Consider the following 20,067-nt stretch of genomic DNA (forward strand, 5'->3'; position numbering starts at 1 on the left):
GCAGTATCTCGTGGGAAGTGGATTGTGCACCATTTCTGTCAGTTGGTCAATACCGGCTTCTCAGCTACTAACGGAGTGTGGAGTTCTTTTGCACTTCGTCTCCTTTTCGGGCGCTCGCAATTAAGTTTTATTACGAAGCAAAACGCTGCTCCTAATTCACTTCCGCGAAACAGGAGTGGCTGTTGGAATCTGCGAATGCCTGGGGCGTGTTTGTGCTACATCGATAATTCAGGGCTCATTTCTGCTGAAACCTCTGTTGATTTACCAAACTTCTCGTTCCTGGCTGACTTTCCAACGTAGCTACTACACGAATACATATTAAACACGTCATCTACTGGCACATCTGCACTTTCAAAGTTTTATCGTTATTCGAAGAACAATTTTGTGAAATTCCAACATTTAGTGGCTTAGAAAAGTACATATTATTCTTGCGCTGTTAATAAAAAACTGAGAAAATTGTAATATGTTTCTAGGTGCGTGGGTAGGATTCACATTAGCAGTACGAATGTCAGTGTTCGGTGCCTGATTAACAGTAGAATTTTTTTGGCAGCTGAAACGACCATCTCTTGCGGCACTACTTTATCATAACGAAGAGTCTACTTTGCACTTGCTCGAACTGAATATTGAACTGCAGCTGCCCGAGGAGCCATTATCGCTAACGCCATGTCATCTCCAGAATCATGATCTATACTAAGGCACCATTCATACCTCTCACTGGGCTAATGACACATTCGCTTTACTATGTGTACCAACAAAAATTTGGAGCTCTTAACTCAAATTGGACTCTGTGAAACGCATTCACGTTAGCAGTGACGATTCAATCTGTCAAAAAACGCGCACAATGAAAAAGCTAACAAAAGGAACATGTAACCTCCCCCTCACTTATCGACCTTAATGACAGTGAAAAATTAAACCGCGTGCACCTAAGGGAAATTTGGGAAAACCAATCGTCACCGAAGTTAATTTGTCAGTAAAGAGGGAGGAAAGGGTTACATCTAAATGAAAGGAAAAATGCAAATGAAATTGGTGGAAACCAATTTTGAGTAAGGGTAAAATTAATAAAGAAGGAAAATGTGCGGTCGTTACGTTAACAATTAATTGGCGTTAATTAGATATTTGAGATTTGGGGAAAATTACGGTCGCCAGTCCTATGGACAACTACTATAATAACTGAAAATGAATGATTAATGCACATATAATTAGCACTAAAAGCGTGGCAACTGAAGGTTGACACGTGTTGTGTGAAAACAATGTTTGTCAGAAGTAATAAATTTCACTACACTCTGACTTAATTTAGAGAAAGAATTAATAAAACCAGAAAATTGAGGGTTAATTTAGTGACTGAAATTAATAGTGAACTTTGTTTCTGAAGCACTACGAAATTCAATAAAATGAGGTTAGTCTTGGGCTACCTCAACAATCATTTCAAAAGCTACTTGAATCTACGCAATTTAGAAATAAGAGATTTAACTTTGAACTTGAATTAAACGATTCTGAACAATTAACAATAGTAAAATTTAGCACGTACCAAGCTAAGCTGCAGTCACAGGTAAGCTAAAATATGGTAACAAAACTGGCACTCTTAATTTCTGCTTGTGTAATCTAAATATTGTATATGAATACTTTAACTGAACTTTGAAACTAAAGCAGTGAAATGAAATGATATTACTTTAATGCTGGCGTATGAATTTCAACGACACTCGGGTTCATTCCAGAAAAGTAAGGGACCCTGCTTGGTAATGCAATTGGGACAATGAGTAACAAAGGTTCATGCTAAGTTGCTGTATTTTTGTGATGCAACAGTTTGAAAAGCTGAGGTCTGCCATACAGTTCCAAAACTTTACGTGCTTTTAGTCTTCCTTGTTGGTTGATTGAAGGTTTGCAGTCGTCGATAGGGGAGGTGGCGACAGTCACTCATTGTCGGCCGTCGCTGTTGCAGAAGCTGGATATTGGCGCGCCTTCTTCTCGACACGATCACCAGGCGAAACGGGCTCTTGATGTGCGCCAGCTAATTCTTCCCGTCCGCGACACCGTGTCAGAAACTATCATAGCAAGTCGAGCGCAATTACATGGTGCCAAACCCCGAAAGCGCGGCAATTCGCGGGAGCGTCACACCATTACCTGCTCCACCGCCCTACTCCAGCCAGACTCCCTCTGCCCGCGCTCCATGCGGCAGAGTTAACACTACCAAAGATCCTAAACACTTTGGTTCTCCACACGACCTATCGATGTAGTCGTTCGATAGCATAGTTTTCCCTAGGCAAGACCCAGCGTAAAAATACAAATAATATTTACAAAACAAACCAATTATACATCGACATAAATGCATAAATATATATATATATATATACAAGTAGTAAAACAATTACAATATATGAAGACACAGAAATGTCATATCTTCAGGTAACAAATAAGGAAAAAATTTATAGTACAATAGATGAAAATAGGAGGATATGCATTTCCGGCGTTCCAAACTCCCCATCGCACTCTTCTCAGATTTCGTGGTAGCCTGGCCCAGTGGATAGCCCGTCAGAACCTGAACACACAGACCAAGCATGAAAACAGGAGGAAGTGTACTGAACTATGAAAATAAAGAAAAATAGAAACAGTGAATGGTCCAAGCTCAGGATGCGCATTTGAACAAGCCCGGTGCGGTGATTACGTGGTCACGATGTTGGACTCTGAACAGTAAGATTCGTCTTCAAATCTTCCTCGTGTTCCATAATTTTTTCCCCAGAAAATTATGAACTTTCCGGCCGACCACAGACGTATCTGTTCACTGTAGTCAAATTTGCGCCTGTGTCGTGGCGTAACGTCCGTTTTTAACAGCGAGATGAAGGGAAAGGTCCTCCTATTTGTTCTACGCAGATACCACACGTTACGACTCTTGCGTTCCGTTTTGGAAGATTTGACTCTACAGTTGCTTTGTTGTAACATAGTTCACTCCCATTTGCTGTTATCATTTCTGTGAGAGGTGTATGTGGCACCTCGCCTGCTCTCACTGTCTATCACATTTACTTGCGACGGTAATGCGTTCTTACCACGTGACTCATATTCTATAACCAGTGTATAGGATGACAATTGACAATTGCGAAGACTACAGAAGGAGAATAGACACCTCAATGAGCGGACGGACTGTTCATAATTTTTTGAGAGAAAAAAAAAACTCTGGGGCACGAGGGTGAACTTTTTTTTGTCATAAGCCTTATGAGTTTATTCATTTCGTAAGGTAATAGTGAAACTGGAGTACTATATTTACATATCATGAAACAACCAACCAATTAAAATGAAGGTCATTTTTCGTTCAGTCATGCTGAATTATTTAAGAATTCATTGTTTTTGTGAGATACTTTATCGGAAGTTGATTAGACTGATATCTAAAGGCAAGTGAGCAATCTACTTTCTGTACAAAGTCAGACTAAATTACTATAGATTTTACTCTGATAGGACACATGATAAGGATCATAACAGCACATTCCTAGATACATTTTTCACCACTCAGTTCATGTGTGTGTCACCTACTAAAGCTAGAACTTCCGACTTTCGGAAAAGTAACTCACTCCTGCCATTCACTTCATCCTAATATTAACTTTCATCTTCTCCCTGTGCTTCATCCTTCTCTTGTTTCCTGTTCTACACTCCTGGAAATTGAAATAAGAACACCGTGAATTCATTGTCCCAGGAAGGGGAAACTTTATTGACACATTCCTGGGGTCAGATACATCACATGATCACACTGACAGAACCACAGGCACATAGACACAGGCAACAGAGCATGCACAATGTCGGCACTAGTACAGTGTATATCCACCTTTCGCAGCAATGCAGGCTGCTATTCTCCCATGGAGACGATCGTAGAGATGCTGGATGAAGTCCTGTGGAACGGCTTGCCATGCCATTTCCACCTGGCGCCTCAGTTGGACCAGCGTTCGTGCTGGACGTGCAGACCGCGTGAGACGACGCTTCATCCAGTCCCAAACATGCTCAATGGGGGACAGATCCGGAGATCTTGCTGGCCAGGGTAGTTGGCTTACACCTTCTAGAGCACGTTGGGTGGCACGGGATACGTGCGGACGTGCATTGTCCTGTTGGAACAGCAAGTTCCCTTGCCGGTCTAGGAATGGTAGAACGATGGGTTCGATGACGGTTTGGATGTACCGTGCACTATTCAGTGTCCCCTCGACGATCACCAGTGGTGTACGGCCAGTGTAGGAGATCGCTCCCCACACCATGATGCCGGGTGTTGGCCCTGTGTGCCTCGGTCGTATGCAGTCCTGATTGTGGCGCTCACTTGCACGGCGCCAAACACGCATACGACCAACATTGGCACCAAGGCAGAAGCGACTCTCATCGCTGAAGACGACACGTCTCCATTCGTCCCTCCATTCACGCCTGTCGCGACACCACTGGAGGCGGGCTGCACGATGTTGGGGCGTGAGCGGAAGACGGCCTAACGGTGTGCGGGACCGTAGCCCAGCTTCATGGAGACGGTTGCGAATGGTCCTCGCCGATACCCCAGGAGCAACAGTCTCCCTAATTTGCTGGGAAGTGGCGGTGCGGTCCCCTACGGCACTGCGTAGGATCCTACGGTCTTGGCGTGCATCCGTGCGTCGCTGCGGTCCGGTCCCAGGTCGACGGGCACGTGCACCTTCCGCCGACCACTGGCGACAACATCGATGTACTGTGGAGACCTCACGCCCCACGTGTTGAGCAATTCGGCGGTACGTCCACCCGGCCTCCCGCATGCCCACTATACGCCCTCGCTCAAAGTCCGTCAACTGCACATACGGTTCACGTCCACGCTGTCGCGGCATGCTACCAGTGTTAAAGACTGCGATGGAGCTCCGTATGCCATGGCAAACTGGCTGACACTGACGGCGGCGGTGCACAAATGCTGCGCAGCTAGCGCCATTCGACGGCCAACACCGCGGTTCCTGGTGTGTCCGCTGTGCCGTGCATGTGATCATTGCTTGTACAGCCCTCTCGCAGTGTCTGGAGCAAGTATGGTGGGTCTGACACACCGGTGTCAATGTGTTCTTTTTTCCATTTCCAGGAGTGTATTTATACTGTGATGTAGGCAATTTTCTTTTTTGCACCTGCCCCTCTCTTCCTTCATCTTCTTTCCTGTCATAGGTAACTTTGAAAGCTAATGATTCGGGCACATGCTTCAAGTTACTTTCAGTTCGTGTTTAAGTAAACTGAATCTCCTCTTAGACAGCAAATATCGACGATAATTCACATTGTGTGTGCAGAGGCACAAAGGATCATGCTGTTTTCTTTGACAGTGTCCTCCTAGTTGTGGAATAACCACCTTCTTAAAATTCACAAACTTAACAAAGTAGCAGTGGCAGTAAACACAGTGCTTAGGCTCTGTATGCAAGATACACATTTTTTCCTCACACTTTAATTACATACATACGTATCTAATTGCTCCATAGCAAAAACAGTTGTACAACAGTAAATAAATGGTTCTAAATTTGCTTAGAACAAATTTGCAAAGACTAATCAAATTATTTACAAATAAATACAGAAAAAATATCTTTCAATACTAGCTACGTCTTCCCAGCTTGCAACTCCGTTTGTGGTGGCTTGAGTGGCTCTGCCAGTGCATATCCTCGTGATTTTCTCTTTGTGTCAGGTATATAAACTCCAGATGTTTTGTAGTAAGTAAGAATTTTCTCCATGATAAGAGGATCTAAGTCGTATTCTTTAGCTAATATAGCTGGAGTCTTTTCCTTGTGGTTTTCCTGATGGAGTGTAATAAACTGAAGGGCTTGACGTAAACTAAATCACCCCCATGGAATCATTGCTGGTTCTTCAAATCCAAATTCAGGAGACTCTACTACTTTGTATGACTGGGTAATGGGCGAGTAGGTTCTGAAACTTCAGGCTGCGTATCCTTGGAAACAACAAACACTTGCTTCAAACGACTATCGAGGGCAGTATTTTTCGTCAATTCGTGGTTTAGTACATCTAGGTTTTCTTTTGCCATTTTTTCAATTGCGAGGCTCCTCGATGGGTGCCTGGGAGCCAGCGTAGGTTTCTCTTTAGAAATTTCTTTCATTGCTCAATTTTCAACGTTAAAACGATTTAACGCTCGTCGTGCAGCAAACAGTACAGCGCCCATGACTTATAATGTTAGTGTTGTTAGAAGAAGGTTAGGGGTTTCTACCAGTGAGTAACGTATACAGGGTGTTACAAAAAGGTACGGCCAAACTTTCAGGAAACATTGCATGGGGGCTTAATTGTATAATGAATGCAAATACTTTTAAATTTTTGGTCGCTGTCTGTCCGGTTACGCAGTCTCGTAACCGGTTGGCCCTGACTAGTATTACTCCGCAATCTGACTGCATAGAATAACAACAAAGAATGAAAGAAAACTTCCGTTAACACAATTAATTAATTAAGTCCCCAGCAACAATAAAACCTATGAAACAACAAAACACAAATGTAACTGTTCTGTGTGTGGAAGTGTGATTCAACGTACACATCTGGCACGGTTCTTCCTCAATAAGACCAGATATTTTAAATACCATTTATACTGAAGTAATTAAAAAAAATAAACAGAAATACTATAATTGCACATAGAAACCAGAAATACAGTCTAATACAAGAACACGAGCCAGATGCTTTGTTGACTGAACCTGTGACCAAGAGGCATTATTGTTTAAGACATTGAAATAATGAAAAAAAAAGGAATTTTTTACCTTCATATATATTGACGAAAAGCACACTCTGATCATTACAGCATCCCCAATCCAACAATATCTGGTGTCTAGCCCATCAAAACAATATGACAACATCTGAACAAGCACTCTCCATGGGAACTTCTCAACAACGACTCACCACTGCTACATCTCAACAAGCACTGCCTACTACGACTTCTCGATAAGCACTCTCCACTACCACATCTCAACCATCACTCACCACCACGACTTCTCGATAAGAACTGCCTTCTGCTACTTCTCAATAAGCACTGCCAATGGAGGCGGCGGAATAATACTCTCGGGCGCAATCTCTGGCGCTGTGGCTCAGTGTAGCCACCTTCCAACATTCCTCACACACAAATAAAGAAAAGATATTGTGTGGACATGCGTCCGGAAACGCTTAATTTCCATGTTAGAGCTCATTTTAGTTTCGTCAGTACGTACTGTACATCCTCGATTCACCGACGGTTAGTCGGCCGGTGTGGCCGTGCGGTTCTAGTCGCTTCACTCTGGAACCGCGCGAACGCTACGGTCGCAGGTTCGAATCCTGCCTCGGGCATGGATGTGTGTGGTGTCCCTAGGTTAGTTAGGTTTAAGTAGTTCTAAGTTCTAGGGGACTGATGACCACAGATGTTAAGTCCCATAGAGCTCAGAGCCATTTGAACCATTTTTTTCACCGCCAGTTGGCCCAATTGAAGGAAGGTAATGTTGACTTCGGTGCTTGTGTTGACATGCGACTCACTGCTCTGCAGTACTAGCATCAAGCACATCAGTACGTAGCATCAACAGGTTAGTGTTCATCACAAACGTGGTTTTGCAGTCAGTGCAATGTTTACAAATGCGGAGTTGGCAGATGCCCATTTGATGTATGGATTAGCACGGGGCAATAGCCGTGGCGCGGTACGTTTGTATCGAGACAGATTTCCAGAACGAAGGTGCCCCGACAGGAAGACGTTCGAAGCAATTGATCGGCGTCTTAGGGAGCACGGAACATTCCAGCCTATGACTCGCGACTGGGGAAGACCTAGAACGACGAGGACACCTGCAATGGACGAGGCAATTCTTCGCGCAGTTGACGATAACCCTAATGTCAGCGTCAGAGAAGTTGCTGCTATACAAGGCAACGTTGACCACGTCGCTGTATGGAGAGTGCTACGGGAGAACCAGCTGTTTCCGTACCATGTACAGCGTGTGCAGGCACTGTCAGCAGCTGATTGGCCTCCATGGGTACACTTCTGCGAATGGTTCATCCAACAATGTGTCAATCCTCATTTCAGTGCAAATGTTCTCTTTACGGATGACGCTACATTCCAACGTGATCAAATTGTAAATTTTCACAATCAACATGTGTGGTTGACGAGAATCCTCACGCAATTGTGCAGTCACGTCATCAACACAGATTTTCTGTGAACGTTTGGGCAGGCATTGTTGGTGATGTCTTGATTGGGCCCCATGTTCTTCCACCTACGCTCAATGGAGCACGTTATCATGATTTCATACGGGATACTCTACCTGTGCTGCTAGAACATGTGCCTTTACAAGTACGACACAACATGTGGTTCATGCACGATGGAGCTCCTGCACATTTCAGTCGAAGTGTTCGTACGCTTCTCAACAACAGATTCGGTAACCGATGCATTGGTAGAGGCGGACCAATTCCATGGCCTCCACGCTCTCCTGACCTCAACCCTCTTGACTTTCATTTATGGGGGCATTTGAAAGCTCTTGTCTACGCAACCCCGGTACCAAATGTGGAGACTCTTCGTACTCGTATTGTGGACGGCTGTGATACAATACGCCATTCTCCAGGGCTGCATCAGCGCATCAGGGGTCCATGCGACGGAGGGTGGATGCATGTACCCTCGCTAACGGAGGACATTTTGAACATTTCCTGTAACAAAGTGCTTGAAGTCACGCTTGTACGTTCTGTTGCTGTGTGTTTCCATTCCATGATTAATGTGATTTGAAGAGAAGTAATAAAATGAGCTCTACCATGGAAAGTAAGCGTTTCCGGACACATGTCCACATAGCATATTTTCTTTCTTTGTGTGTGAGGAATGTTGCCTGAAAGTTTCGCCGTAGCTTTTTGTAACACCCTGTATACAGGGTAAAAAGTATTTAAACCGACAAACTCTGGGAGGTTGTAGGGGACATCAAAACAAATATTTTTCCCTAATGTCATTTTTTCCTATGAGGATTATTTAAACCGGAGGAGGCCGTATTACGCTCTTCAGTTGTTAGAGGCGGTATTTCGATCTTCAGTTGTTAGAGTGCGTATTACGCTCTTCAGTTGTAGGCAACTGCTGTCCACCAGTTTAGTAGTGCTTCATCTCTGTTTACTAATGTAGCGATACACCTGGAGTGAGTACACTGATATGATTGGTGCGTACTACGTAGCGCACCACAACGGACGAGCTGCACAGCGGGTTTTTCAACAACAATATCCTAATCGCCGTATCCCGCATCATGCGACCTTTGCTGCTGTGTACCAACGTCTGCGTGAGACCGGGTCATTTTGCAGATTACCTGGACAGGGACGCCGTCGCACGGTAAAAACGCTGCAAGTTGAGGGAGCTGTCTTGCAGCATGTGGAGTGGGATCCTTCAATCAGCACTCGTGCAATTGCACGTAACATGGGGACGAATCAGACGAATGTAAGAACAGTCCTTCGAGAGCAATTGTTACGTTCATTTCACTTACAGCGTGTCCACAACCTGGAGCCAGTTGATTATCCACCCAGAGCACAGTTTGCGCAGTGGTATCTGGAACAGTGTGAAATGCATCCTACATTTCTATGCTCTGTGTTGTTTACCGATGAATCAACGTTCGTGGGTGATGGAGTCTTCAACATGCACAATTCGCATGTTTGGAGTGAGGATAACCCACATGCCGCTCATCAAGTGCGGTTCTTCGTTAATGTGTGGGTCGATGTTGTTAGGGACTGTTTAATTGGGCCGTATCTGCTACCTAGTTGTTGTCTCTTGCTCCTAAAAAATGGAAAAGTGCATGTTGGTTTAATTAATATGCTACCAGAGAAATCTTCTTCTACCGGCTTCAATACTCCTCATAGGAAAAAATGACTTTAGGGAAAAATATTTGTTTTGATGTCTCCTACAACCTCCCAGAGTTTGTCGGTTTACATACTTTTCACTCTGTATACGTGTTTTCCCTACGCCTTCTAGTACCTCCCACCGCGGAAGTCGAACACGCGGCAGGACAAATGGACTTGGTCAGCCCATAGAGGGCTCGGCGGCCGCGGCGGCTATTCCACGCAGCGAGGGCGCCACCGCTAGCCACGTGCAGACCGCGGCCAATAGCCGCTCCCTCCGGTTTCGTATATAGGGACCCGCTTTGCCGTAGTCCAGTCATTCTGGTACTAGCTCTGGATTGCGTCTCTATCTCGGTGGTAATGCGTTCTGGTCGTCGCTCGTTGTCGACATTTGCCTGGCTCTGGTTCCGAGTGGATTTATTGTTGGTGTTTGGTGTTGTGGTTTCTACAAGCGTCCGTTGTTTATCTCTTCCTTGTTGTGTCGGTCATTGTCGGTTGTTGTCGGTTATCGTTGGCCTGTCGTCCGTCTCGTCCTTGTGTTTACGCGGTGTCGCGTGCTCCACTGCCGGCGGCTTCCCCGCCTGGCGGCTCCGATCCGCAGCCCAAAGCGTTCCCGCGGTTGGTTTTGGTTACTACACGCCTCTTATGTACAGGCTAATTATAATTAATCTTTCAAAACGCTGTATAAATGACACCACTGGTCAGAATGACGTCAAATTGCAATGGAATATTACCGGAGAAGGGGAAAATTGATCAATAGATGGTGCTGTATGTGTAAGAATACGTAAATGAAAACACCTGTCGTGCGCACGACTCATTTAAGCTGGTATAAACATGCCGGGCACACGGCTTTTTCCGAGAGCGCGATGTCAACGCAAGCAAACCGTGCAGCGCGCGCGCAGGAGTGGGTCGTTTCGCCAGTCGGGGGCGGGGGGGGGGGGGGGGGGGGAGTCTGCCCCGCCGAGGCCCCGTCATCCACTCCACTTATGACGACTTCGGCACCGGTTGGTGAACATCGGAGGGAGACGACAAAGGCTATGGAATTGGTTTCTGAGAGTTCAACGTTTCACTCGGGCGGAGCTGTGCTGCCGCCTGACTACGCGGCGACGAGGGAACACCACACCGAACCGACACCAACAGTCGCTTCTACCGGTAAACAAGATCATTCACGGAAACCGGCGGCGCCGCGCAAAATTGCAACCTTCACGGACGAAGAAAACTCGCATCCTCCGCGTGATAGCGTCCTTCAAGACGAACCTGATGTGGAACAGGACAGGACAACACTACTGGAATTCGGCGAGGACGTCGAATTGATGGACCAAGAACCACTAGAGAGAGACATCAGCTTTGCAGGCACGGATGATTTCGTCCTAGTGCGACTCAAACGGCGCTATCGGAGAAACTCGAAACAAACGCGAACCCTCAGAAACGACGAGCTGAGACGATTGAGACTACCGATTTGTCACCTACTGTACTACATACATCCGACAACAATGTAGATTAAGAGGAATATAAGTTCATAGAGATCAAATCCCTTAACAGAAAGTGCTTAATATGTGTCCTTTACAAACCTTCTAGAGTAGGTGGGTTCGCCTGCTTCGAAACTGCAGTCTCTAGTCTCTAATCGTCATATGAATACGTAATTATAGCAGGTGACACTAACATTAATTTTCTGCGCAATAGTCCTTCCATTGGGAAATTTAAGAGAATGCTTTCTTCCTCAAATATGACGCTACTTCAGCTGGCACCTACTCATCACACGACTACCAGTCGCACTTTCATAGACATATTCGTAACGAAATCTCCAAACAGAATAATCCGCACCTCCCAAATATCTGCGCTTGGCATGTCTGTCCATGACATGATTTTCATGACGTATTCACTAGAATGTCCTACAAAGAAACAAAAACTGTCTGCATACCGAGACTTCAAACTCATAAATTTGCCTGAACTCGAAACTGAGGCACAAGAAATAGTTTGTGGGATGACCTCTACTCCCCTCATGGACATAAACGACAAACTCCAAGATTTCACTAACAAAATTACTCAACTATATGACAAATACGCTCCAATAAAGACCAGAAAAGTAAAAAAGGAAACCTGCACCTTGGCTGACTGATGAACTAAAACAGCTCATGAATCTCAAAGACGCTGCACATCGAGCATACAAGAAACACACTACACCTGAAAATCACACTGTATACAAGCAGAAGCGAAACAAAGTCAGTCAAGAGGTGAGAAACGCTAAGCATAGGCATGCCCGTACATTAGCTGACAATAGATGTAGACCAGCTATCCTGTGGAAAAATCTCTGTAGTCTCGCTTTAGGCAAAATAAAAGTTGCAGAAAATCCCATGGTCCCAGCTGAAGAACTAAACCGATTCTCAACATTACCTGCAACCACAATTGAACCAAAAAAAAAAAAACCAGAGAGTCATTGAGAATCATTGATTACTTCATGGGGATGAACGACTGTAGCAAATAAAAATTCTATCTACAGCACGTCACTTGCAACACTGTCAAGAAAGCTATAATGCGGATTAGCTCAACATCTACTGGACATGATGGCATCACTATCCAGATGGTAAAACTTATTATTGATCAACTACTGCCCTCTATAACAGACATTTTCAACGATTCATTAATCACAAGTGTCTTCCCTGAGGCCTGGAAACTGGGACAAATTAAGCCACTGCCTAAAAAGGACGTCGCCACAGCACCCCCTGACTGCCGCCCCATCTACCTTCTTCCTGCGCTAACAAAGGCCTTAGAATATATAGTACATGACCAACTCACCAACTACCTAACTACTAACAACCCACTAGACGAATACCAATCAGGTTTCTGTAAACATCGAAGCACAACATCCGCACTGATAAAGGTGACAGATGACCTGAAACTTGCCATGGACAGACAAGAAGCGACTATCATTTGCTTCTTAGATTTCAGCAAAGCATTTGATACTGTCGACTTCGACATCTTACTAGCCAAACTTAGCGGTCTAAATTTCTCACCAAGTGCAGTGCAATGGTTTCGCTCACACATGACGTCTCGTCAGCAACGCGTCCTGTCCGTGAAATATAAAATCACAATGGCGGCAGGTAGTGTCAGGAGTTCCCCAAGGCTCAGTACTAGGTCCCATACTCTTCTCTCTGTATGTCAATGATGTGTCACCAGTTCTGACCAATTGCAAATATCATATGTATGCTGATGACCTTCAGTTGTATCTAAGTGCGAAACCAAGCAATCTTAAGAAAGCTATTGAAAATTTCAATACTGATCTCGATGCACTATCAAAATGGGCACAGGACATAGGACTAAAACTAAACCCATCTAAAACCCAAGCGGTACTTGTTGGTCACTCTAAGCTCATTAGCCCAAAACATCGGGATCCCTACCATCTCTTATCCTAAAGGGAACAAATATTAACTTCTCTCCCTCAGCAAAGAGTGTGGGAGTAATAATAGATGAAAATCTGAATTGGACAGAGCACGTAACTGCAGTGTGCAAAAAAACATCCTCATCCCTTCATGTCCTACAAAAATATAAAAAACTCTTCCCTTTCGATCTGAAAAAGAAATTAGTACAAACGCTTATACTCCCAATCATTGACTACAGCGATATTATCCTACAAGGCCTCTCTCAGGAAAATTCACGACGTCTGGAACTGGTTATAAATGCCTGCGTCCGATATATCTGTGACGTTCGACTTTTTGATCACATTTCACCAGCATATGCAAAATTGTCCTGGCTGCGTGCAGACAAACGCAGAGATTTCCATACACTCTGTCTCATCTACTGCCTTATAAATGTACCCTGTCCCTCATATCTCTCCTCGTCCTTAACGCTTATGTCGGAACAACATGACAGAAACACACGTTCCCATCATAATAAAATCCTGTCTGTTCCACTGCATCGCTCAGTCACCTTCTCCAAGTCCTTTACAGTAGCGGGAACCCGACTGTGGAATAACCTCCCTCGTTATGTTAGAGAACTTAAAAACATGTCCGGCTTCAAAAAACAGTTAATGACGTATCTACTTAAGCAACAGTAATGCCTTCCTCTGTACATGAATGCACTTCACCTCATTACTTCCCTCTTTCCCCATCCTTAAATCTCCCTTCCCCAAAACTCGAGCCGGCAGCGGTGGTCTCGCGGTTCTAGGCGCGCAGTCCGGAACCGTGCGACTGCTACGGTCGCAGGTTCGAATCCTGCCTCGGGCATGGATGTGTGTGATGTCCTTAGGTTAGTTAGGTTTATGTAGTTCTAAGTTCTAGGGGACTGATGACCACAGCAGTTGAGTCCCATAGTGCTCAGAGCCATTTGAACCATTTTGAACCAAAACTCGCTATACTAGTAAACATCTACTTTACATACCAAGATATTAATGTACATCTGCACAAATCTTCATTACTATTGCCAATTTTTTCATGTTTATCATTATTATTTGATTTTTTTTACTGTTACTATTATTGCTTTTATCATAATTTGTATGTATAGCACCTGTTGTAAAAATACTGCCAGCACTTACTGTACTAGGTCTTAGTCATTACCCTTTGTTCATATTGTCACTAGAGTAATCTAATTTTCTTATTTAAACTATTGTCATGATGTAACTCTGATGTGTGAAATGCTGCATGTGTGAAACACTGGTCCGATGCAAGAGAGGGCCTGATGGCCCTAATCTGATCAGGTTAAATAAATAAATAAATAAATAAATAGGTTCACACCTATTACTCCCAGAGATGACAGCAAGGGCGACTCCACGCAGACACGAAATCTCAAACTAGGATCGTCGGACCAATAAGCCGCTTTTGCATGAGACGCAGCAAAACAAAAACGTGTTCCACCAGTGACGGTTTATTATACTGGCCAATATGTGGAACTGAATAATGCGCTACAACAACAACTCTCCGGAACCCTGAAGGCCATCTTCCAGAAGGACCGGATTAACAACCATTTCGAGTCCTTTGAGAATCAAAAAAAGGCTCTGAAATTTTTTGAGACCTACGACTTGCCACACTTCACACATCAACCACTGGAGGAAAAGGAACTTAAGGTGGCGATCAAACGACTGCCTCCTCAGATCACAGAACGTCAACTCCAGGAGGCATTAAGCGAAAAAGGATTCCCCCAAGCCACGGTACATAAATATAAAAGGAAAGAGGGAGATGAAGTCAGTGGCGAATTAGTTAGGCTGCCCACATACTTCGTCAGCCTTCCCGAGGCAAAGGACAACCATAAAATCTACGACGTCCGGTATCTGCTTTACACGAGGGTGCGGACTGAAGATTATCGGTCCAACGATGGGCCGACACAGTGCCAAAACTGTCAACGCTTCGAGCATACGGCAAATTATTGCCGGATGCCACCCCGCCGCGTGAAGTGCGCTGGAGACCATCGAAGCAAAGAGTGCAGCCTGCCCTGCACTCCAAAGCAAAATGTACTAATTGTGACAAAGACCACTGTGCCTCTTGACGCGGATGCGAAAAATACCAGGCACTGCTCCTGAAATATAAAGTCCAGCCGCAACAGCAGACCAAGAAACCGACGATGCAGATCGTTCAACAATCGACAATGACAGTGACGACCAGCAAACTGGACTGTGAGGCAGGAGAACAACAGCCATCCGGACCGCTCCAAATATCAGTTACCCTGCAGAAGACTCCAAGACGACAGATTTCACGATCCTATGCAGACACACTGTCGCCTAGGAGAGATCAACCTGCAACGTCTGCCTCCACTACAACCACACTAGGCACCTTGACGCCAGCCATGTCGGACATCGTAGCCCTACTTGTACAGCTTCAAAAAAAAAAACTGACAGGAATCCTCACGCTGGTGGAGGGAATAACCAAGGCGTTTCCAGCTCCTTAAGGAATGGATAACGGCCGCAGAACAAGACACCTCCAACTCTGCGTTTGGAATACCAATGGCGCAAGAAGTAAACAAACCGAACTGAACGAATTTGTTAGTCGGCACAGGTTGGACATAGTTCTGATATCGGAAACGCACCTGACGGAGATGGCTAGTTTCAAATTACTCAACATACATGATTATAGGACGGACCGGGTTGGACAACGAGGTTCCGGAACTGCAGTGTTCGTCAAAACCAACATACGACATCATCAGGACGATCTACCGCCCCTGGACTCGCTGCAAGCCACAGCGGTTACGATCTTCTCGCCAATAGGAAACATAACTTTGGTGGCGACGTATCTTAGCGCCAAGAAACAGTTGGTGGCCAGAGATCTTCATGCTGTCTTCGATCGATTCAATAAGGTCTTGCTGGGAGGAGACCTTAACTCCAAACATGGGGCTTGGCATTCATGGAGGGCCAACCGCAAGGGACAGAAACTCTACGATCTAGAGAACGATAACAAAGTCACAATCTATGGGCCACGGGAGCCGACTCGCATTCCTGAGTTCGCCGTCCAGGAGGCTGACGTTCCCATGTCGCTGCAAATCTACAGCTCAAGACCATCCAGGACCTGTCATCTGATCACTACCAGTTCTCGGACTTCTCGAGGATGACGGACTCCCAATACGTATTCCTAGTTCCAGAGCTGTTAACTGGGATCTCTTTGCCACGTTAACAATAACGTCCGACCGACCCAAGCAGACTCTACAATTCCGGAAATTGACATCGCTGTGGTAACTTTGACAGCTAAAATCCAACGGGCCACAAGAAGTGCGGCGACTGGTATATTTCGTCATGAGCATCAATTTGAAACAGTCCCTCCTCATCTCACCGACATCAAGTATCGCCGCAATACTCACAGAAAGTGATGGCAACGACGTAGAAATCCAGAAGAGAGACGGCTGATGTATCGTTTGTCGTGGGAGCTACGCTGCCGAGCTGAAGAATGACGGCAAGACCTCTGGGAAACAAACATGAACGAAATGTTTCTCCATACTAGGAAAGAGTGGCAACTTGTCAGGGCACTACGCCAATCGACACCACCAAAGAGAGCAATACGAGGTGCCGATGGCCTCTTATACGACTCTCTTGGCCAAGCTGAATTGTATGGCGACGTTTATGAACACCACATGACAGCTCTGTCACCCACGCAGGATGCAGAGGACGCAATGGAAGAGCGCCGTATCCGACAGCGAACGTCGAGTTCCGCCAACTCCCAACAGAGGTCTGTTCTTAGTACTCCTGTTGAAGTTAGAAAATTCATCAGGAAGACGAACAACTCGGCAAAATACTGGAACGGGTGCTATTACAGCGTCTTAAAGACTATCTGGAAGAAAATAACATCATCTGCCACGAACGGTTTGGCTTCCAGCAACGGTTATCGGCGGAGCTTCACAGAGTCCATACAACTCAACCTGAGTTTTCCTAGATTTCGAAAATGCATATGGTCGGGTCTGCCGTGACAAGCTTATAGTCAAACTAGTCGATCAAACCCGTCTCCCCCGACTGTTACATCAAGCTGATTGATAGCTTTCTGCAGGACAGGCGTCTATTTGCACATATAGATGGAAAGAATTCACCACTGAAAACTGTCTCAGCTGGCATCCCACAGGGGGCGGTGATATCGCCAAGCCTGTTTAATTCGTATATTAGCGAGATTCCGACCATTCAGCACGTCACCGCCAGTCAGTACGCCGATGACACGGCCTTCCTAACCTCTGGAAGGCACATCGAACAACTTGTCAACAGGATGCAGCGACAACTTGTCGTCACCGAACAATCGGCGAAGAGCAATAAAATCACCCTAAATCTACGAAAATTGCAGCAATACTGTTTACGAAGAAACGGCCTGACCTGAGGACGCGACTTGCCATCAACGGACAGCCAATACCTGGACTACAATGACGAAATATCTGTGAATGATACTGGATAAAGGGATGACTTTTACCCCACACATACAAGACAGAAAACTGAATACTATGAAGGTGATCCGGGCACTCATGCCGTTTTTCACGAGCAGGAATCTAAACCCGTCAACGAAGTTAAAACTTTATAGAGCAATGGTACAACCCTCTCTGCTGTACGGCTCAACGTCTTAGGGAACAACGTGTGACTATAATATACGTAGTTGCAACCGCTACAAAACAGAAGTTTGAAGTGTAGTCTAGGCGCCCCACGGTGGGCCAAGACGAGAGAAATACACGAGCTGACTGGAAAAGAATACGTCGCTGAGAAGATGAAAGACCAGGCAACTCGTCTTTTTCACAGATTAGACGAGTATCGGGGAAACGTCCGCCAACTTACGAATGTAGGCCAGGCCCTACCACGACACTGGCACAAATACAAGGTGCCTCGAACCATTATTGCACCCGCCCAGGACCATAAAAGATGATGCTATCTTCAGTTATTCGGTGTAGTTACTGTCCATCACTCCTACGACTACCTAACCAATACCCTCAAAGGATTCAAGAACCCACAGAGAGCCCAGGCCCCTTTGCAAGCGAATACACAATGAAGTGAAAGCACTTCTCACACCTTGGCACTCCAGAAGAAAAATTGCCAAAGGCGATCACTCTTTGGACACAACATGACAAAAAAAGAAGAAAAGGCTTTTCCTCCTTTCGCGTCTGCGACGTTCGCCATGACAATCTCAATGCAGGACCCAGGATCGCGCTCTGCTTGTAAAGCTGTATTACAATAATGATGACTGTGGACACATCGCTCTGCAGGAGTTCTGGACACTGAAAAGGTGCTGGTCCGATGACTGCCATGGGTCTGGAGAAAGTGATTCGGAAATTCGTAAAGACGGGTTCTTTTGATGTGCAACCTATTAGATGGAGAAAACGAATTGATTCGACGTCAGTGAAAGCAGTGGCCACAGCAATGAAGGAGGAGACGAGTGGGGGTGTGCAAACGTGTAGTGCACGGAGAATTGTCCGACCACTGGACACACCCGTGAGCACGGTGTGTAAAATCCTACGAAACATCCTTCTTTGCTATCCATTCAAAATTACAGACGTGCACGAGTTGCTTCCTGTTGACCTCCAGCAAGAGAGAAATTTGCATTAGAATTTCTTGCTGGCATGGAAGTGGATAATGATTGGCTGTGGAAGATTTTGTGGACAGACGAAGCCTACCTCCATTTGATCGGATACATCAATACACAGAATTGTTGAATATGGGCAACGGAAAATCGACACGCAAGTCAACCAGTACCACTTCATCCTGAAAATGTCACTGTGTGGTGTGGGTTTACGGCATCAGTTATCATAGGGCCATATTTTATCGAAGAGACAGGTGCTTCCGGTCCTGTTACCTGTACCGCCACTAGTAAGCGCTATGAGTGTCTTTTGTGCAACCACGTGATTCCAGCTCTCCAACAGCGTGGATGTGTGGATGAGATAATTTTTATGCAAGATGGCGCAGCTCGGCACATTGCAAATCCATTTAAGAAGCTGCTGAAGCGCCATTTCGGAAATTCTAGAATTATCAGCCGCCATTTCCCTACAGCCTGGCAGTCCCGATCACCTGATCTTAATCCGTGTGGCTTCTGGCTGTGGGGCTGTCTGAAAGATGTGTTCAGTGTTCCGATTGCAAATTTAGCTGCATTGAAGGCACGGATTGAGCAACACATTCTGAACGTGACTTGAGAAACACTTCGATCAGTTGTGGAACATGTTGTTTCACGGCTGGCCGCTGTGACCGAGCGGTTCTGGGCGCTTCAGTCTGGAACCGAGTGACCGCTACGGTCGCAGGTTCGAATCCTGCCTCGGGCACGGATATTTGTGATGTCCTTAGGTTAGTTAGGTTTAAGTAGTTCTAAGTTCTAGGGGACTGATGACCTCAGATGTTAAGTCCCATAGTGCTCAGAACCATTTTGATTTTGTTGTTTCAAGATTTCAGCTTGTTGCAGAAAACGGTGGACAGCTTATTGAACATGATTTTCGCCAGTCACATGGAAATTAATAATCCGATTTGATTATGATTGATGGTTTTTATGCGGTTTTTGGTCTCTCAGGACAATTAAAAACCGATGTGATTAATGCTTTTTATGCGATTTATGGCCTCAGGACAATTAAAAACCGATTTTTCCCATCCCATGTGATATGACCTTGACGTGGTGGATGGGCATACGTGACTAACAGTATCACATCTGTACACCCATGCGTACTGAGTAGTACAGTTTGTTTAAAGTCAAACATACACCTTAGGCATTGTTGTATTATTCATTTGTCACTAAATTCTGATGCTTACAGCTCCATGTATTGCTACTTTTTGTAAGTATTTATTTTTCCATACGTTTTCCCCCTTCTCCGGTAACATTCCGTTGCAATTTGACATCATTCAGGCCAGTGGTGTTATTTCTACAGCGGTTTGAATGTTACACTTTA

Source organism: Schistocerca piceifrons, chromosome 8 (assembly GCF_021461385.2).
Source record: "Schistocerca piceifrons isolate TAMUIC-IGC-003096 chromosome 8, iqSchPice1.1, whole genome shotgun sequence".
NCBI classification, from domain to species: domain Eukaryota; kingdom Metazoa; phylum Arthropoda; class Insecta; order Orthoptera; family Acrididae; genus Schistocerca; species Schistocerca piceifrons.